Raw genomic sequence first — 14,659 nt, 5'->3', positions numbered from 1 at the left:
ACAGGTGTTTTCACAGGCTGATATTGTGTAGGATAGCACAGACTGTGATAATTTCAGAACAAGTACTGGGATCATACTGCAAAGTGCCTTGATGTATCTAGGCATCACAACCGTGACTACAACAGCCCAAACATACACTCTATGATAATTTTTGTTTGAGCATGTGCCTCATTATAGCGTTTCTCTGTGAGTGTGTGTGTATTTCTGATGGGTGTCATCAGCCATGGTCTGTGTGCACACCCAGCATCACAAGTAAAATACTCTTGCAGGACATCACCCAAGGAAACCTCTGGTAGAGCTGTGAAATGTGCCAGATATGGGAGTCATGGTAACTGCCAGGGTTGCCAGCACATACATTTAGGTTGATTTCCCTAGCATTACAGCTCACCTAGCAATGGATTGGAACCCCTTTCTATTGTTGTAGACCTTTCCCTGTTCCCTGGTGGTGCTTTAATCTCAATCTGCATGCAGTCTGTAGAACTCAATATTTCAGGAAAGTGTGCTATGGGGTAGACCTCCTTTATAGTTCTAGCTCTGTTCTTGGGGTTGGGAAGATGTATATAGTCACTGGCATGCTGTAACATAGCATTCAGGAATTGGTGCAGGATCATGAATGCTGATGCCTGTGACACTCCCAGCATGTCCCCTGTGGGTCACTGAAAGGTTTCTGTAGCTAATATTCTAAGTGTTACACATACCTTAAATTCCATGGATATCGGTTCCCCTTGGTTTGCCCTTACTCTCAGGTGAGGACAACAGAAGTTACAGAGTTCCTGCAGTGTGCCTCTATCCACATTATACAGGCCATGAAAAGGTAAACAAGGTTTAAATACCTTCTCTTCCTTGCCTGCGTTCTATCAGCAGCACCAGAAGCAGCATAGACTTGAGCCTGTTGTACATACACATGCAGAAAAGCAGCAGCAGACCCTAACATTTGTCCCCCCCAGTGTACTCTCTGTGGCTGTATTCCAGTAGGTTTTGGAGTACAAGGTAGAAGGCTACACTAAGTGTACATGATTGCTCTGTAGCTTGTTCAATAGCTCCACACTCTTGGATTTGTTGATTAACATACAATTCAGCTGCTTATGCAGTAGTTAGCATGCCACAATGTTACTGTGTTTGTGTAGAGCAGCTTACTGAATAGAAATTGGCACTTTATCATGCGCACATCAAGTGAACCATGTAGGGTTTATTGAACCCTGCTCATAATTTATTTTATGCATATATATGTTTTTGTTTCCACTTCTAACACGCATTTCTTTCTTTTCTTACTAGGCCTTTGGATAATGACTGGTGATAAAATTTCTTCTGAAAATAAAAAGAGCAAATTACCAATACAGAGTGTATGGCAGGAACATATATGACATTTTTAAAGACAGCATTGCTATGGGCCAGGCATATGCATGTGCACTGTCATACTCCTTTTAAAAGTAAAATGTTGATTCTGAACAAAGAGATGTACTAGAATATAATTTTTAAGGCATGTTTATCATGGTATTTTGTAATACCTGGACTAAATGTTTTTTTTTTCTACTTAAGCTCATTTTAGCACTGTTATTTTGGTGGGTGTTAGTACAGTTGTGGAGAGAGAATGGTACATTCTGGAAGATGGTGTACAGTTCCTAAAGAAATCCTTGTTATGTGTTATGTCCCTGAGCATCTCATATTACACATACTTTCAGGTTAAGGAAACTGATTACAGAGACAATAGCAATGCCTTTCAGCTTCCCCCATTAGGGGTCACCACAGCGGATCATTGATTGACAGTGGGATTTTTATGGTGTCAAGTTGCCAGCCCGGCACCCAACCTTCATAGAAGCCACACACACACACACACACACACACACACACACACACACACACACACACACACACACACACATGCACGCGTGCGCGCGCATGCACACACACACACACACACACACACACACACACACACACACACAAACACACACACGCACGCACGCACGCATGCGCGTACCTACTGCCTGTCTTTAAAACTCACTGGACTGCAGGGAGGATATGTAGACTTTAGCATAAAACCAGATAAGGCTCTAAGTGCATTCATAGTCGAGTTTGATTGTTGTGTAGGTCATCAGTGTAAATGACTCGGCCTGGTATTCCAGAATCCTTTTACCAGCTGAACAGCTTGTATCTCATACAATCCTAAAGAAACACAAATGTGTATTATTGGAAATGTTTTCAAAAACTGGTATCAAGTAAATAAACAAGTGTATTATTGGAAATGTTTTCAATAGCTGGAATCCCATCATGGAAATATTTTTGCTTTGCAGGAGGAACAGTTCCTTCTTAACACTCAGTCCCAAGGCTGTTTCATGTATTTATGTCGCCAGCCATGAGATTCTGTGCAATTTTTTCAAGAAAAAAAAAACACTGCTCAGCTCCCCTGAGAAAAATACAGGACCCTTTAGTATTAATTCTGATGTTATTTATGAACCAGGAAGGTTAACATGACAGAATTTAACATTCTAATTTGCATTCATCAAGGCAGTATAAATGACAGCCTACAATATTTAATAGTGACTTGAATAAATCATGTTACAGTTTTGCACATTTCACAATACACTTTCAGTTAGAAGTATTTAGATTTCATTTAAAAAGAATGAAGTATTTTAAAACAGCAGCTATTAGATGTTGTTCAGATTGTAGAGTTCTCTTAGACATAAGTTGTATTTCATGACATAAGACATAATGCAAATATTCTTTGCATCATTATATTGTTTATCAGGGGTTTCTTAAAATATCCTTTAATGTTCCTTAGCTGAAAACATATAAGCAGACTGAATTGGAGATCTTAAAGAACAAATTTGTGATTTTAAAATCAGGTCTTCATGTAACAAGTGACAAATATAGATGCTGTCTTGCATTATCAAAGTTAACTGACTGGAATTCCTGCTGAGGTCACTTTGCAGTCTGAAATCCTGCACATCAAACACTCCATTATTGTGGCACAGCTTTCTATTTTGAGGTTGCTACAGTGGCAACATCCTTAGCTCTTATGCCTTATAATCCTTCTTATTGCCCGTTGAGTATTTACCTTTGCTTTGTGCATTAAATCAAATCATATTTTATTTGTTGGATACCTCTCAAAATCTTAAAATATCTGACATTATGCAATGGTTCAGGAAGGAAGACGTAGATTGTTGAAAAGTGCATATATATTTTATAGTTAAAATTTATGAAGGTCATCAAAAAGATATATACTGTACTTAACTGAGAGAGGGTAGTAAATGCACAAAATGGGTACTGGAATGGCTAAAAACCTGGATATAAGTAGTTCAACGTTATCTTTCTCAAAAGACTGCAGAGGCCTCTATCACAAACAGTCACTGTTTGACTAACTGCTTGATTTTAAAATTGGAGAAAAAGCCAGGAAAGTACTTTTTTGTGTCTGCATTTAAAGTGCCTAACTGATCTAGCCATTTAGAGCTATTTTCTGTATTGCAATATACTGTGTTGGCATTTTATTTTCTGCTTTGAGCAAACCTGTTTAGTCTGGTGCAGAGATCATCTTGGATTTATGTGGTGATTGACCTACATGAGAGTTAGATTAAGTACTACAGGTGTTGAGTGGCTTAGAGCATTTGGGCTTCAGATTTCACATGTTTTTCTTTTCTTTTTCTTGTTTAATACTTACTACACAGAGTGGCACTGACTGTATCACTGCAGTAGGTATATTTGCATACTGTATAGTGCATGCAAGTAAATTCTCTCCAACTCTACTGTTCAAAGGGTACCTTCTTCTAACTACTGTGATTTAATTATCTACTTCTGCTGTGTCTAAACACCTTTCAGTGGACTACATTGAGGTACGCTGATGAGTGGCATTCCACAGTCCTTCTCTTAGCTATGCAGTCATGTGTTTCTGTGCTCCAACAAACTTCTTCCCCATATTATTCCTCCAGCCCCTTTGTAGTTCCTCACTGACTTTCATTACGTGGCAGAACTAGTCATCATAGGGAGAAAGGAGGACTAGTCCTCCTTCTATCGACAGCTTTATAGCACATTGTATCCTATGACAGTGTAAGGAATGCCTCATGCTCTCTGAAATCAAATACTTAACTTAAAAGACATTATCTGAGAGAGGTATAAATGCCTAACTAAACTAAAGGTGTCACATTATCAACCAGTAGCATGCAGTGAGATATTAGTGTCTTAACCCCACCCACCCACACCCATGGAACATCTACATACTGTAAATGCAAAACAGTCTAATGATCCTAGAACTGCTACATGTAGCCATCAGCTTATACACTCAGATCAACCTCCTGTATGTCACCTAGCATCAACAGGTCTAAACCAACATACAGCACATTCTGAGACTACAGTAAATACCAGCACAAAAAGAGTTATACAACCAGCATGCAGAAGCCCTTAACAACAGGGCCAAGCTTGTACATCTGGCAGTGTCCTGGACATGGTGGTACCATAGTTAGATACACAGATGTCCTATTTACTATGCTGAGAAGAGACAGTATGATGGCTAGCTGTCCCTCAGGTGCCAGGATTCACAATGTCACTAGGACCCTCAGGTCCCTTCACCCTAAGTATGCATATGGCTTGATCTTTTGCAAGTGAAAGTGATTAACTTCACACAAACATCTTTTATGAAGAAAGAAATGATAGAGCTCCCAGAATTTGCGTCTGAAATGGCTGCAAAACTAATGTTTATCAGTATCCTATTGTCACCAAGAATAATGCCACAATACAAACAAAAGATAACTGACTTTGATTATTGGTTTCACTACTGCTGTCATTCTAAGGTGATCTCAAATATATCAGCCTGAGAGGAAATGATTGATAATGCCAGCTGTCTTATTAGGGATGGCGTAGATTCTCTCTTCACGAATTCTGCATTATTGGCCAACACTTTTCCTCCCCTGTAGTTCCTTTTCCTCAAATTACCTACAAAGACAAATAAAAACAATATTAAGGTGCCACTGCTGATTTCTAGAAGCCTTAATAAAAAGTTGCACTCCTTATAGGTATTCCTAACCCTGGAAAATATAGATACATGCATAATTACTGAAGCATGGTTTTAGAGCAGTGAAAGCACCCCCACAGTGCAGGGCTTTAATACCTACCCCTCCTTCAGATCCGATGTAGACCTGGAAGGTTTAGTTGGAGTAGGTGTATTCATTTTCCTAACAAACCGAGTCACCTCCTGACCAATAATGCAGGACAATGACCTTAAATTCCTTCACATCCTTCTTGTGATAAAAAAAAAAAAAAAAAAAACACTTACTATATTATTGTCAACTACCATACCATCTCCTTGATTCTGGCAAATTACAAAACATGTAAACAAACTGACATTCCTCACTGTAGAGTCCAACACAATTCTCTTAGATGATTTCATCTACCCTTCCATTAACTGGGACACTTATACTACCCACATAAGTATGCACAAAGATTCCTGGACTTCATTAATGCCACCTCCTAAGATCAGTTTCTCCAAACTTCAATGATGGGGTCAAAATATTGGACTTGGTTCTCACCAACCCAACCTACCCAATGCTCAGTACTACAGCTACCAATTCACTAGTGAAATCTGAACAGCGTGCAGTAACACAAGTGCAAGATGTGAGTTAACTTGTAACCCCTCCATCTTCAGAGACTACCCCAAAGCAAATCTACTTCAACTAACTGATGTCTTGATGAAATTCAAACACCCTCCTCACCCCAATGACCCCATATTACATGTGGCCTTATTCACAAATAAGAGCTATGCCTATCTGCAGACTTGCATTGAGGCCACAATACCCATGATCCATAAATACTGTGCTAAATTTAAGAACAAACTCACTTGGTGGAACTCAGCTATTAACAACCTATACAATGAGAGGAAGAAATTCATAGCCTGTAAAAACAAACTAGCCGCATCAGCTTGAGAAGAACTCAGAAAGATCAACAAAGAACTTAGAAACAAAATCCTCCAAAAGCAAGTATTAATTAAGAATTGTTACCTAAGCTAAGAATAACCAGAAAGTTTTCTACAACAACATCAAAAACAATAAAGTATTTCCCAACAATACTCTGAGTTAAAACAAAATAACACCAGATACTGATCACTGAAAGACATAGCCAACATATTAACAGACAAGTTCAGCTCAAGTTTTACTGCTTTAATCATCAGCAGCACACTAGTGTGTATATACCACCATCTGATCACATCGGAGCAAGGCCTAAGCACTCTGTCCAAGGCTAAGATCACCAGCTCCATGGACCTGGGTAATGTGCCAAATTGTCTTCTTGTTAGCACTAAACATTGTCTGGCTGATTCTTTCATAAGTCTGTTCAGTCTCAGCCTCTCCACTAGATTTGCATCAAATGCATGGAGAGCTGTTGTAGACATTCTACTGTGCAAAGGAGGACCCACTATTGATCCGGGAAACTATAGACCATAAGCCTTGCCAGCCTTATCTGTAAGACAGTGGAGCACATCATGCAACTCATTAACCAAGACATAGGAAGTCTGAACCCTAGAACCAAATCGGTTTGGGTTTGTTAAAAGCAGATCCTGTCTCCCAAACCTGTTAGACTTTTTTAAATAAGTCACCAATGCACTGGACTCAGACATATTGGATCACACTGTATACCTGGACTTCTTCAAAGCTTTTGATACCATTCCACTTTCTAGCATTACTGACAAACTCATTGTATTTGTTTTTTTTTATTTTATTTTATTTTATTTTACCCTTTGATAACCAAGGAGGTGTGCTGCTCTGCTGCCTCATTTCAGGAACAACCTGTGAGCAAAAGCACATTAAAAAATCATTAGTAAAAAGCTACAGCTGTAAGTCAGTGGAAAAGCATAGCAGAAATAAGTAAAATAAACTTTTATAATGCAATAAATTTGGCATAGTATAATATTCATACAAGAAAAGTTGTGTATATGCTAAAGAGTGAACTGGTTGCAGAAAGTGTTTTTATAGGTGTTTTATGTATAGATATATATTAATAGGATGATTTGTGTATTCACGTGTGTTTTGTGTGCAAATATATATAAACCATATGATTAGATTACCCGCTTCAATAATCTGATAACATTAGACAGTGTCCTTAAAGTGAGTACACTTAGTTTCCTTATGGAAATATTGCCTAAGATGTTTTTGGAGTGCTTCTGTAGTTTAATTTTTTTATGTCTGTAAGTGGGTCCTAAACTTGAGAAGGCTTTTTATCCAGTGGCCAGTTTAATATAGGTCTGACCTGTAACTAGGATAACCAAACTTAGTATAAATCCCCTCTGTTACCCACTGCATAACAAGCTGGCTCACAAGCAGAACCCAGTCTATCTGCAGACTTGCATTGAGGCCACAGTACTGAACATACATTTTCAACCAACAGGTTAGTTATCAATGGTGTACCCCAAGATCTGTATTATGACCAGTCCTCTATAGCATCTACCTCTTTGACATCAAGGACAACACCAATGGCCTGTGTCTGATGATATTTGCTAATGACTGCAAACTGGGAGCTGTCATAAACACCCCAACTGACCACTAGACTCTCAGGGAGGGCTTAATGTGTACTAACAAGTGGTGCTTAGATCAGAATCTCAAACTAAATGCCAAGAAATGCTGCATTGTACCTGTTTGCAAAGGTGGGCACCTATGCTCCTATCACATGGGTAGCAACTCTTTTAAAAATTGGCATGATCATTAAGGACCTGGGCAGTTTCAGTGACAATGAGCAAGCCTTTAACCACCACATTACCACTGTTGTTAGGAAATCCATATATATTAACCAGACTAATCACTAGGGGTAGATCTAGATCCAAGGAAGACACCATCCCCTCTACTTCTCCTTTATCAGGCCATTAATAAGAGTGTAATGCCCCCTTTGGTATTTACTTATCTAAACATGTCCCATCTCTAGAGACCACAACATTTCCTTACTAAGACGGTCAAAGGCATTACCACCTTGTACTACCCTGACTGCATTAAAGTGCTCTCGCTCTTTTCTGTGTCCTATCAATTTGAGACGGGACCTCTGCCTACCCTACAGAGCCTTGAAGGATCCAGTCCTATGCAACCTCCTTCATATCCAGAAAACTAGTGATACCGTAAACACCCACTCACAAGATCTGAACTTCTAGCATAGTATAAATAGGACCTATTGGCATGATAGAACATTTCTTTTTATGGAATAGACCCCCCCCCCCCGATGTAAAGCATAGTAGTTCCCTGACCCTTTTTATGTGCAACCTGGATTACTGGATAGGCACTGGTATGTACATCCCTGGTCTTGCCCCTTCAAGCCCTTAAGGAAAGGGGAAGTAACTAAGTCCAAAGTAATTCACCCTATGGGATCTGTTATTATTCCTGTCCTGGTAAATTCAATGTGGGATTATGTTGTTAGGCTATAAATGGTCCAATGAGTCAACAGCCTAGTATTAACATTCGAACCAATTTCCATTCTCATGGAAAGCCTTTTGTGCGATTCTGTGCAGTTACAAGTACATGTCGGAGGCTGGGCAAATGTCAGAGAATCTCATGTCCACACATCACTCTCTGAGAACAGAAAGTAGGCCCCCATCTTAGTCCATTCATTATAAAGTCAATAGTTCAGCACAAGAGCCAATATTAAAGCCTGGGTCCCTGGCAGCATATAAGGAAGATTGGCCTGCTGATGGTCAGCCAGTATCATACTACAATTAGTAAACAACACAACCAATGTGAACAATTGCTAGTTTTTACAATAAAGTAATTTGTGTCAGCACACTTGACATAATACCAAATGTTATTGCTTTCATAATTATAAATAAATATACTGAACAGATCTGAACATTTTAAAACTCAGAGTTAACAAGCTTTACTGACATATTATGAAAGGCAGCAAATGGGGTCCACTGATGTTTGCCAAAATTGAATTTCCTGAATTCTATTCAGCAAATTTGTTTAGTGATGAAACCTACCTGAATGGGGTCATCCCAACGTTCACATGTGGAACAGATAACACATCCCCAACTAAATATGACCAGTTTGGAGACAGGAGCACACTGGTGTAGGTTATATTCCATTTAAGGGAGGCTTCTAATTGACTGAAAGATTCAACAACCTACATTTTGTGACTCCCATTTCACCGTCTCTTGCTGTTACACTCTCAAAGAAATGCGTGCTTGGCTGTTTCTAAGTCTTTCCTATAAAGAACATATTTTTTCTAGTGTCTTAGCATTTTTTTTTTTCATTTGCCACAGATATCACAAGAAGGAACCAGTCTAAACTCTTGGGAGAGGACATGAGATTAGTATACTGTTTGACAAGGCCAAGTTAAACCACCACCTGGGAAAAACACATAGTACTTTTTCAGTGTTGGCAACCAAATATAATGACAAGACAAACAATTTGTTAAAGTTCATTAGTAATTAAGGCCCGATAAAGGCAGTGTACATTGACTAAAAATGACAGGTAAAAAAAAAAACAAGTATGAATGACTGATATAAGAAACTACAATGAAAATAGCAAGTTGTAAACATGGAAAAAGACATGAGGTGAGAAGGATCTCATAGAACAAGAGATAAAGACAGAGCAGCATGTGCTAAATGAGTGAAGGGCATGGCAAAGAAAAATAATAAAGCAAAGACAGGCAGGAAGATAAACCACCTTCACTGTAGAGATTAGCTTTCAGACAAGGATTCCTCACAATTAATGTTTCCACACAATAACTCTTTTAGTCTAGAAGACTGTTTATATGTCTGAATTTATACCACAGCATCTTAATTTTTTAAGCTGTATCAGCCAACCTATCCTCAACACACCTATACTTAAAACTTTTCCTCTAGATCATGTGTAGACTCACTGTCATATGACATGGAAAAGAGATCATGTAAACACAAACAGATGTCAGGCTAGAAATTCAAGATGGAGGACAGCTCATGATTTAAAACAGATCTACCGCACAGAAAACAGAACAACTACACATTCTTTACTTTTCCAGACAAGGCTGCCATCTGAAGATTATTTCATCCACTGCAGCTTTACTACAGGGGAGGGAAGTTAAAATGCAGTGGGTCATGCTTAAAAGTAACATTTCTGGGAAAGAAACATTCATGTTTTTAAGAACAAAGAAACATTCATGTTTTTCAGGAAATCAAATAAGTTGTCCACCACTACACACAGGCCGGGGCTGGCATTTATGAAATTATCTTTTTCTATATGTCAAGTTCCTGTATTTCAAAAGTAAAATGAACTCAAGGACAAGTACAGTATTTTCAAATAATATGTCTCTTTTAATAACACAAACAATGTAGCATTCTTCTGTTTTGTTCGTGACAATAAATGCATTGTGTGGGTCAAATACATTAGTCAGAAAGGAACTTTAAGTTTAACATCTTTAAATATACACAAAACAGTAATTTCATCAATTATTTTTTTTTTGCTACATGATAGAATAGGTAGGAAGCACCTTAATGTATCAGTTAACTTGATTAACAGCACCTAAGTCTGCGGTTCATTTCCTGGCTGCTTCCCTGTGTCCTGTCCATGTGTGTTTCTTCTAAGGTCTCTGGTTTCCTTCATCACCTTAAAGACATGCCAAAGTGTTTGCACTGATGTGACATTAGACTACCAGTAGATGTGTATTTTGTGTACAACAGGGTATATTTGTGTGTGTGTGTGTGCGCATATGCTTTAGTCTGTGTGTGTGTGTGTGTGTGTGTGTGTGTGTGTGTGTGTGTGTGTGTGTGTGTGTGTGTGTGTGTGTGTGTGTGTGTGCAAGCTCGGATCTGTGCACATTTCCTGCTATGGTCTGCAGTCCCAAGCAGGGGCCTGCTGCCTCTGGAGTACGAGATGTGTGCTGGTTCCCTGCAACCTTGAATAAGGAAAAGCACATATGAATGGATGAGGGCCGCAGTGGTGCAGTGGTTACTGTTGTCACCTCACAACAAGAGGTTTTCCCATTCGATTCTCGGCTGGAGCTCCTTCTGTGAGAAGTCTGCATGTCCTCCCTGCGGTTGTGTGATGTTTAAAGACATGCAGGTAGGTGCATGTGTGAATGGGTGTGCCTTATTTGAAAGTTGGGCTTTGGGCTGGCAACTCGGCACCATAAAATCCACTGCCAATCATTAGCAGACCAGAGTTCCACTGTGGCAACTCCTAACTGGGAAAAGTCAAAAGACATATGGATGGATGAATTATTTGCATCCATAATTATAATAATAATCATAATAATAATAATAACAGCAACAGCAAATGAACACTGAACCTGAGATCACTTCACATCTAAAGACATGAATTCTTTGCAAACACATCAGTTCACCATAGCTGTGTCACTTCAGTCCATAGCATAGTAGTACATGGCTGCATGTAAGACCCCTGTCAGTGTGTCCACAGAGAATTAATTCATTATTTAGATTTTCCTGTGCTCCTTTAGGTACATTAAATTCCATGTTATTGGAGCTTAAACACGGTGCTTCATTTGAAAGGGGTAATGCATAAACATTGTTTTTAAATTTTAATGACTGACTTGCTGGCTCAGTGATACCAAAGACACTAGCCCATGAGTCATCACAGTGCCAAACTACTAGAATGAAATGAGAGCCTGCTCATATTTTCAGAACAACATAATATCTTCCTTGGTGTTGTAATTATTATACTTGACATGAGGAATAATGTTTAATTTCAGTGTCTGGAAGCAGCATGTCTTTATCTTTTATAAAAACTTTACACAATTTCAGTGCAGTGATATTTATTTCTTAGTATGCATCATAAAGAAAAAGGAAGGACAACTTCATTGTAACCTTTGGTGATACCCTCTGCATGTAGGGAGGTGCAGTAACTGACTTTGTGGCTTAGCTAATCCCGCAAAAGAAACTGTGATAATACAGTTTTACAGCTAATTCATTAGGGTGTATTGTGCTGACAGTTTATAAAGAGACATTTGCAGTGACTGGTCTTTTGGGTGACAACAGTGTGGAGCTGTACTTTGACGATGGGTAGAAAATGTACCTACTGTCCCTTAGGTAGTTACCAACTAATGAGGACGGCAGGATAACTGAAGTTTATTACTAAGAGTTGGTGTGTCAAGGGAGGGAGAATGGAATACATGGGGAATTTGTTAGGTGACCCAAGCAAGATGGAAAAAATACGAGTTGTTTAGCCTCTAACTAGCAACTTGGTGATTTCATTTAGTTAGCTACTGGTTTAAATTTTACATAGAACTCTGCAAAGTGAAACTAAACTAAAAGCTATGCATGATAAGCTGCAACACTGAAAAGCAAGGGACTTAAGGCTCACATCCTTCACAACTACTGAATCAGCACCTGAATTTCTACACATCATTTAATTTACTTGCGTTGTGTTACCAACTGTACATTCCACAGGTAAAAGCATGTCTCAGACTCCACTACAGATAATTTGTTATAGCTCCAGTTAATTTACAAGGAAAGTTATATATGACCAAAACCTAATTGTCCCATATGTCATGTAATCACATCTATAAAGAAAGGAATCAATTTCAAGTAAAGTACCCATAGTACACATTTCAAGACTTGATAAATAAATACATAGCATGTTTAAGATGAATGGTAAAGAAATGCATGCTATTTTCCAGATGTTTAACCACCAAAATAGCAAAATTAACTTATAAGCATTTTAATGTTTTCTAAACTTTATTCAAAAAGATATAAAAGAAATTATCTTAAGGCATTTGGAGAGTAAGAATTAGAGCTCATTTTAATTGTCATAATTGCTGTAGTCATACACAGAGAAAAATGAAGAAATGACCTTATATCCAGTGTTTATTCACCGAAAAAAAAAATTCCCACACCTCTTGTAAAATTACCCTGTTTTAGCATTGCAGCTTATTAAAACAGATCATGTACACACACTCACTTCAGCTTTATTGTCTGCACTTTATTCACCATGTGAAACTTGCAGATATCACTGCAGTATTGCCATTTATGGTTATTATGTGGTTAACAATTCAGATGTTTGTTTTCATAACCCCATGCTATCCATAGCAACCCAAGAAAATAGATTCTCAGTACTATGGAACATAAAATTGCTTATGAAGTGATTGCTGCCTATCGGATCTTACTCGATTTGCTTTTTTTTTTGTAACCTGTACAGGGGAGTACTGTCTGCTCTGTCTTCATACTTCTGTATAACAGCCCATGACATAGCTCACTTTTATATTAGTGCTCTCTCTCTCTCTCTCTCTCTCTATATATATATATATATATATATATATATATATATATATATATATTGCCCACTTGTACTGTCCAGATTAGATGTCCTAATATTATCCCCCTTTATTTCATCCCACTTGGCAGGTGTTTGAACTAGGTCAAACATGTTTTCATTGCCCAAATCTATGTCTCAGCAATTTATATCTTATTATGCATGTTTTTAAATTAGAAACATGTCAGCCATACCCATAGCTAGCTTTAGGCACCAGTGAACTCTGCAGTCACTGGGAGCCCCTTGGTCCTTAGGTGGTCCCCAATCACAGCAAGTTATCCTATTTTGATATTTTGCAACATGTCACTCAAACCCTTAAAAAATAGGGTGGCCTAATGGTTAAGGTGTTTGCCTTAAAAACACAAGATGCAGGGTTTGAGTCTCACAAGGGATAATTGGCTAGACTTGCAAGGGCAGTTAGCCTAGTACTAGCCTATGAGCTAGTACAGCACTACTGTGTATTTAATAAACCAGGTGGATAATAATAACTCATTTTTGTTGCCTTTAAAATTAAATTGAAAGATAACTCTGGTTATAGTAACAGTGCTTTGTCAAATAATAGGCTTCATAATTTCATTTAATATTTTACCACTGACATAGTGTCCTTGGTTTAATTAAATCATGCTGGTGGACATTCTCTCCCCTAAAACTAATATCATAGCAAGTGTAAGCCACCTGCAAAACCCATGGCTGCAAGAGGGCCCTTTAATCATCCTTGACTGTGTCGGGACCCCACAAGAGCTGCTGCTAGTTGGGGAAAATTAGAAGAAAAAAATGCATTCATTTTCTGATTATGCTGTTAAACTGAAACAGGGTTGTGATATGATCCTGTTAGGATAAAGCTGGTAATCCATGAATGAACATGAGTAAGGTTAGCATTAGAGATCAGCAGCCCCAGAATGACTGATCTCAGTGCTTAAGTTGGATTTTAAGAAAAGCTGATGCTTCTGACCTTCAGGGATCTTCCTCTCTTTCAGGGAGTTTTATAAATACTAGCAGAACATTAGGTACTATAACTCTTAACTTTTTTTGCTCAAGAATTCTGTGCATAGCCAAAAATAATAGCAAAATAAAGGATTCAAAATTCAGGAACACATTTTAAATATTGCTCTAATTCACTTAAAAAGTTAACAGAATAAAACATTTTGAATCAACATGTAGTTTTGAGCAATAAGGAATATGAAACTGTTATACCTGAGTTTATTGACTGTCTATTAGACTCCCTACTGAAATGTTGGCACTCAGAATGCCTGATGCCAGCATACCAAAAACGCAGACTGAAAATCCAGGGGGAATGTGAATCTCAAACGTCACTCTTCTCCTTTAAATTTCCTTTTCACAGTGGGCAAGTCCTGGCCCCCACACTCCCCACCCCCCAAACCTATAAGATCACCACACCTCAGAGAAAAAGGAATAATCCTGGAAATGGTCACCTCAGACTTAGTATATGTAAG

Source organism: Protopterus annectens, chromosome 2.part2, assembly GCF_019279795.1.
Source record: "Protopterus annectens isolate FY-2018-M chromosome 2.part2, PAN1.0, whole genome shotgun sequence".
In the NCBI taxonomy this organism is placed as follows: Eukaryota; Metazoa; Chordata; order Ceratodontiformes; family Protopteridae; genus Protopterus; species Protopterus annectens.
This window is presented reverse-complemented; position numbering follows the sequence as displayed.